Genomic DNA, 7810 nt, shown 5'->3' with positions numbered 1-7810 from the left:
TCACCTTCTTCATAGCCAAAAATGAGAATGGGCATGAGAGCCATTCCAGGTAGATTATATACAAATTGGTGCCAACTCCTTCACACTTACTCTCTTTCACTAGAAGATTATCAATCCTAAATTAAGAATTGTGTTAAGTATGGCAGATTCAGAAATGAACTTAATGCACTATTTCTTCTTGTTCTGTCAAGGCTACATTTTTATTTCACAAGACCAATATCAACAGTAAGGTAACTACCAACTATGATAACTGTTATTAGATAGAGTACAATGTAGTTTAGTATGTAGGAGTCAACTCTTCAGATAATTGTGGTTTGGAGTCTAAGAAAAATTGGCATTGTGAGAAAGCAGAAGCGAGGGCTAGTGGGGAGCAATAAAGTTTCCTGATTAAGGAAGTACCCAACACATCTGGTGTGTAGGTGTCTTTTGTGAGTGTCGATTCAGGAGAAAATGGAGTGGAAGGTGTGAGGAAAGAGCAATATGAGATCTGAAATGAGCAAAATGTGCAGAGCCTCAGTAAGGAAAATAAAATTTATTCCATGTGACCAAATGTATACTTTTTTTACATGTAAAACTTTTCCACTCAAATATTAGATGAGGGAGAACTGGAAGTGACCGTGAGCTTCCATAATGTCTTAATGGCTGAACTGTGCAGCAAGTCTACATATCAACATCAGGATGTGACCATGAAGAGCAAGAACAAATTCTTATATGTAGATTGATACAAGCAGGGCCACACTCAAATGGAGTCTCTACATCACTCACATTCATACTGTGTGCTAAATTAACAAAGATACTCATTTGTGTCTCATACAAGAGAAAACACATGCATAAAATCATGGCATGTAGCACAATCTTTCCATGCACATCCATTCATCCTAATATACATATCTTTCTATATGACTGCCTTAGTTAGGGTTTATTGTTGAGAAGGGACAACATGACTATGACAATTCTCTTAAAGGAAAATATTTAATTGCAGTTGTCTTACGGTTTTAGAGGTTGAATTTATCATTATCACTATGGGAAGCATGGTGTCATGCAGTCAGACATGGTGCTAGATAAGGATCTGTGAGTTCTATATCTGGATCAGTAAAAGCAGGAAGTGACTGTCACACTAGACCTGGCTTGAATGTTTGAGACCTCAAAGCCTGGCTCCTAGTGACACATTTCCTCCAACAAAGCCACACCGCAGGTGTTTAAGTCCAGTGTCAGCCACACACAGAGTTCAAAGTAAGCCTTTACTATGTAAGAACCTACCTAAGAAAACAAATAACACATACACAAATTATCACCAAAATGCCTAATTTTTCTTCTGATTGAAAATTAGAAGAGCTTGTCTCTACTCTTTACTCTTATATGTAGGAACAGATGGCAAAATTGCTTATGTATGTTGAAGGAATCATGTGATCTCTGCCTTTTCACAACCCCACCTAAAAATGAATGGAACATTAAATCCCTGTTCCCCCAGGACTGGGAGTTAGGAGCATGGGTTTGTAATCCCTGGACAAACATCCCTTTACATACCATACCCTAAATTGGAAAGCAGGTGATCTTGGCCTGCTGGTAATGGCCTCCCTACTTGCCTTGAACAAAATGAACCTCTTCACAAATCGGCTTTAGCAGCACAGCAGGAGATAAGAAGCCACTACAATGTCACTAATCCTACTTTGTATGTATATATGTGTTACTTTTTCATTCCATGGAAATTGACAACAGTGAACCAGCCCAAAAGTTTACAGAGAGGAAGAAAAATAGTAACAGACACAGAAATTCAAGTCTTAAAGCATGACTTATTCCTCTTTTCCAAACCTCAAATCTTCTTGTTGATGTAGTAGAATGGAGTCACACTGGAAGATTTCTGTTTTCCCTCAATATCAACTGCCTCATGCAACCTATTGAATCTCAGAAAAACAGGCGGTCTAATCAGGATTCAAATTTTAGCTATGCTGTTTATAGGACAACTTTAAATAAGAGATAATTACACTAAGCTTCAAATGTGTCTATTCTACAGAATGGGACACAAACTCCCCTTACATCATAATTGTTGAAAACTCAGTGAAATAATGCTTTTGATGAGGCCTAGTAAAACATAACTACTCTAAAGGTATTAGCTGTTGGCAAAGTCATTCAGTGATTGATTTTTCATATTTGTAAATGTTTTAAAATGTGTAGAATAAGCATATAAGAAGTACAGAACATAAAATGCATTCCTTCCCTTCCTGTACAACAAGAGCAGCTCTTAGCATAGAGCAAACACGTTTTCCTTTCTTTTATAAAGCTTTCTATTTCACCTTTACATATATTCCATAATCCCTCTGATCACACCAGACAGTAGATATTATGCCTGATCTTCAAAGTAAGTGAAATCTGCTGAGTCAAGGATCACAGAGACAGAGATAAAGTTCTTACTTGACATTCATATGTCAAATAGTTTGATTCATTATGGAAACATCAGAATCCTGGGCTCTTATCTTTGCTTGTATTAGGCAGGTGCTACTAGGCTGATAATGGTCCATTTCATATTGCTGTTATGAGAACCAGATGGAATAAACAATAAGAAAGCACTTTAAAAAGTTTCATGTATCCATCAACTTCTTGCCTGGATCAGCATATTTTGCCTAAGTGGATGCTTAGGTCATTATTTGAAAGCTCTCAAGTCAATGGACAAGCCATAGCAATAGTAAGCATAGTAAGCAAGTTCTATAAAGGTCATATGATTAATATTTCATCCTTATTCATCTAAATATCTCTCAGTGGAAAAGGAGAAGATGGTCTTCATCAGGATTACTCAACTCCACTGATATAGCCAAAAAAAAAAAAAAAACCCACCATAGGCAGCATGTAAAATGACAAGGAATGACTGTGTACTAAGAAACACTGTTTACAGAAACAAGACAAATAACTTGTCATATAGGTAAAGTAATAGGAACCTTTTGTCTTTACTCTCTACACTTACATACATTAGGCACAATAACAAATTCTTAAAATGACACAAGAAACAAATCCTGGAGATCTCAGAGGTGAAAGGGAAAGTAGGATCAAGACTCTAGGACTACAGGAACAGGACAGTGACGGGATACCTTGGGTCTTCGAACAAGCAGAAGAGGACCCCTCAGACTTAATGTTTTAGACTGTTAACACCACCCAATGCAAAATTGTCCTTCCAATGTATTAAATTAAAGATGCTGTGACAACATCAGTGGTCAGCCAAATGCTGCCACAGCTGAAGTCATCTACTTTCTCATGGCCCAAGACTTCTCCTTTTCTTCTGGGCGATAGAGGGTGAGTGGGTTGAACTGACTTAGGAGGTGGAAGAAGAAGAATGCAGCTGAGAAGCTTTTAATGCTCTTGGACACTACATCCTATTGGCAGACACAGTGACAACTAGGGTAATTACTAGGAGAGAATTCAAGCAACCAGTCTCTCAATGCTTCTTCCTCATAAGTCAGCATTAGGATGAAGAGCATATGCTCATAAGAGCATTAGGATCAAGGATACTAAATAAACCAAGAAAATGCAAATTAATACCAAAAACAAAGAGTGCCAAATAGTGGTGGTGCTCTCCTTTAATCCAAGCACTTGGGATGTAGAGGCAGCTGGATCTTTGTAAGTTTGAGTTCCAGGCAGACAGGAATAGATTTTGATGAAAAGGAAATGACTAGATACCAAAAAGAGCTGTAGAAAAATCAGTCTAACTGGAAAGATATAATAATCCTAAATATGTCTATGTGAAACAACAGAACCCCAAAATATTGGAGGCAGAGGCTAATGGCACTAGGAGGAAAAGGCAAGAAAAGGGCAAGAGCATTTGGAGACATCAACATTTTTTCTAACATCTAACAGAAATATTAGATAAGAAATTTCAGGGACTAGAAGAGCTAAAAATACAACCAACATCAGGACAGAGCTGGCACACAGAACATGTCACACAAGATACACTCTTTTTTCAAGTGAACATAGAACATTCAGCAAGATCCTTTTTTGGAGAGACTCAGGGAACATCATGGAAGAGGAAGGAAAATATTTTTTAGAAAAAAACTGTTTTGGGACATATCAGTGAAATTAGTAAACTTTTGCAAAACCAAAGATGAATAAAGGCAGGTATCATCAATATTAGAAATGTAGCAGGGGGCACTATGTATCCTGTAGCCATTTTAAGATTGATAAAGAGTAAATGCAAATAACTGTGCAGTAAAGAGAGGATTTGGAACACTATGGTTCCATGGTTAGGGATCTAGGGTAGGGGTGGGAGATGAACAGATATTAATGGGCTGCATGAAGGATATTTGTATTGGAGCTACTCTGTGTGTGGGGGGGTGCAAGCATATGTGTCTTTGTTTGTGTACATGTTCATGTATGTGCACATGCATATGGAATCAGAGATTGACACTCTCTTCAGTCTCTCTGCCTCAGTTTTTGAGACAGGGCCTTTTAATAAACCTGAGCTTATAAATTCAGTTAGACTGGCTGACGTACGAGAAATCCATCTGTCTCCATTCTCAAGCACTGAGGTTATAATTGTATGCTGTCGTGCCTGGTTTCTGTATGAATGCTGGGGATAGAAACTCCAACCCTCATGCCTGGGTGGCCAGTCTTCTACCAAATGAACCATTTCCCTGCCCCTTGTTATCTTGGCAGGGTGGTGGTAGATACTCATATCTATGTCTATTAAAATTGTAGAAACACAAAACTGGAGGAAAAACCAAGGATATGGATATTTTGTCAGCATCAATTTTCTGATTCTGTCAATCCTTTAGAGATTTACAAAATGTTACCAATGAAGAATTAGAAATCTTTGCAAGTATCTGCTTGTTTTACACAATTACATGTAAATCTGTAACTTTTTATAGTGTTCAATTAATAAAATATAAATGGCAGAACATATTTGGCCTGTCAAGCATAGTTTACAGCCTTAGATCTCAACAAGGGAAGTGCCATAAAGTCACTGGGAGTTGTTCAAAAATAGAGATGTCTGGGCTCTTCCCAGAGATTTTGATTTGGTTCGTCTAGGCTGGCACTCAGGCATGAACACTGTTCCAGTTCCCCATGGGATCCTAAGAACACTATCAGATTAGACAACTACATCCTTTGAACATAAGATGTCAATCATTTTTGTCTTCCCTTTTTTCTTTATTGTATATACTATCAGCTACTGAAAACTAGGAATATGCTCGTAGAAAACTTTTAAACTTTTCCCATTTGTCTATGAGAATGACGACTGCTTCATTGCAGAGCTGCACTTCTGTCACCAGACTTGACATCACAGACTGCACACTGCTTGCTTTATGTCTGTGCTTCCCTTGAAATGACCTCTAGCAGGGTTTTGAGGTGTTTTGTTTTGTTTTTGTTTTGTTTTGTCTTGTTTGTTTTTTCCAAAGTAAAGTTCTGGTCTTGGCAATCTTTACATAAAATCATTTTTTAAAGCTTCATTTCTCTCAAAGAAGTCATCTCTAGTCTTTCTTATGACCTATTTAATTTAACCCAACCTGGTCCACCCATCATTCACCTTCATCACAAATATATGTATTCCATTCATACCAACTTCCCCATAGTGCTATGGATACTGCTGCCCTCTTTCCTTTCTGCTTGTCTTCCTTATGTTTCTGATTATTATATTACATGTGTGTATGTGGTATATGCATGTCTGTGCATGTGTATTACAGATGTGTTTGTATGCAGAGTTCTGTAGGAAATCTTACAGCCAATAGCCTTTAAGTTAACTGCCCACTGAGGCGTAGCCTCTTACACTATTTATGCTGATGTAAAAGCATGCAACCAGCCTCTATTTTCTAGCTGTGGGATTCAGTCGCTGTTCTCCATTCCAACAGAGGATATTGATTTGTGAGTCTACCTTTAAATAAATAACCATTTATTATTTTAAATTCTGAGCTAGTGTGGGATTTCTTTTAAGCATCCATCTTCAGCAGAGGATAGAGGTTAGTTAGAGTGTCTTCTTTATTCTCCACCTTATTTCTGAGACATGGTATCCCACTGAACCAGGAACTCTGTTTCAGCTAGACTGTCTTGGCTAGTATGAGCATTTCATCTTACTTTCAGCCCTCAGCACTGGAGTTACAGGTATACACCATCATACCTGGCTTTTATGTGGATGCTGGGGATCATAACTTAGGATCTCATGCTTATAGGCATCAAGCATTTACCTTCTCAATTTTGGTGCCTTATGCTTTGTCTCATTTACCTCCCAGAAGTCTTTTCTAAGAAATGAAAGTACAGTGCACTGTGACTGGATATTTATGTTCCTCCCATTCATGTAAAAGATGATTGTATTAGGAAGTGGGGCCTTTGGAAGGTGAATAGACCATATCAGGACATTTATAAATAAAATTAGTGCCCTCATGAAAGGCCTCAGCAGCTGGAAAGATGGCTTAGTACTTAAGAACACATGCTGTTCTTGCAGAGAACCCCAAATAGGCAGCTCATACACTGCCTATAACTATAAATCCAGAAGATATGATGCCCTCTTCTGGTCTCTATAGCCACCTATGTTGGAAGGAGGGCCACCTGGCTTGCTTAGCCCCAAAATAACAACACAGAAACTTTATTAATTAAATTACTACTTGGCCCATTAGCTCTAAGTTCTTATTGGCTAACTCTTACATCTTAATTTAACCCATTTCTATTAATCTGTATACTACCATGAGGCTATGGCTTACCAGGTAAAATTCCCAGTGTCTGTCTCCAGCAGCTCATTGGTTTCTCTCTGAATATGCCCTTCTCCTCCCATGACATAGGCCAAGCAGTTTCTTTATTCATTAACCTATAAAAGCAACACATAGACAGAAGGACCTCCCATACCACCCCTGCACACATGCTTGGTGTAGGAGGTCCTTCTGTTTATGTGTTGCTTTCATTGGTTAATGAATAAAGGAATTGCCTTGGCCTTTTGGTAGGGCAGAACTTAGGTAGGCATGGAAAGCAGAACTGAATGCTGGGAGGAAGAAAGCAGAGTTAGAGAGAAGCCAGGCATCCTCCACCTGAGACAGACTCTGGTTGGAATCTTTCCTAGTAAGTCACTGCCATGTGACCATACACAGATTAATGGAAATGGGTTAAACTGAGATATAAGAATTAGCCAATAAGTCATAAAATAAAGTTAATGCTTGAAAAAATGAAAAAGTCTTTAAAGAGACAGTACAGATAGTCATAGATTAAAATGAGTAAAGAAAAATAAAGAATGTAAAGATAGAAAATTCACAGAGTCTGGATTATGCATATTATTGTGTTATCTTTGAGTTTTTGACTGTGAAGGAGCTAAGTACAGAGAGATATTTCATTGTATGAGTTGCTGAGCCAAACCAGCATGTATATTATAAAGGTATCATGACTTCCATATATGAGTCTAAAAATAAGTTGCTTTGGAGAAGAGGTTCTTTTTTGGTTCTCACAGAAAATGAGAACCTGTGGATTACTTCTAGATGACTATGGTTTCATGGACCAAGACCTCCTGAAAGGTTGCAGAGAACACTCCAAAAAAAATTACTTCACTCTACTGCTGACTGAGCTGAATCTAGCACACAGGATACAAGATGAAAGAACTGATTAACAGCCCCACCATATAGCAGGAAGAAATTTGGAGAGAAAAAAACTGTGCCCATATTCCCATATATTGTTTATAAATGTTCTTTTACATTTAAAGCAGGATATGATATAGATATGAATAATTTGCATTGGTATGGATTTTGGTTTATTGATACAAATTTTTTTGCGTTTTTTTTATTGAGAAAAGGAAAAAAAAAACAAGTTTCTGCCTCCTCCCAGCCTCCCATTTCCCTCCCCCTCCTCCCAC

The sequence above is a fragment of the Microtus ochrogaster genome, unplaced genomic scaffold (genome assembly GCF_000317375.1).
Source record: "Microtus ochrogaster isolate Prairie Vole_2 unplaced genomic scaffold, MicOch1.0 UNK63, whole genome shotgun sequence".
Classification (NCBI taxonomy): domain Eukaryota; kingdom Metazoa; phylum Chordata; class Mammalia; order Rodentia; family Cricetidae; genus Microtus; species Microtus ochrogaster.
Note: the sequence above shows the minus strand (reverse complement) of the source record.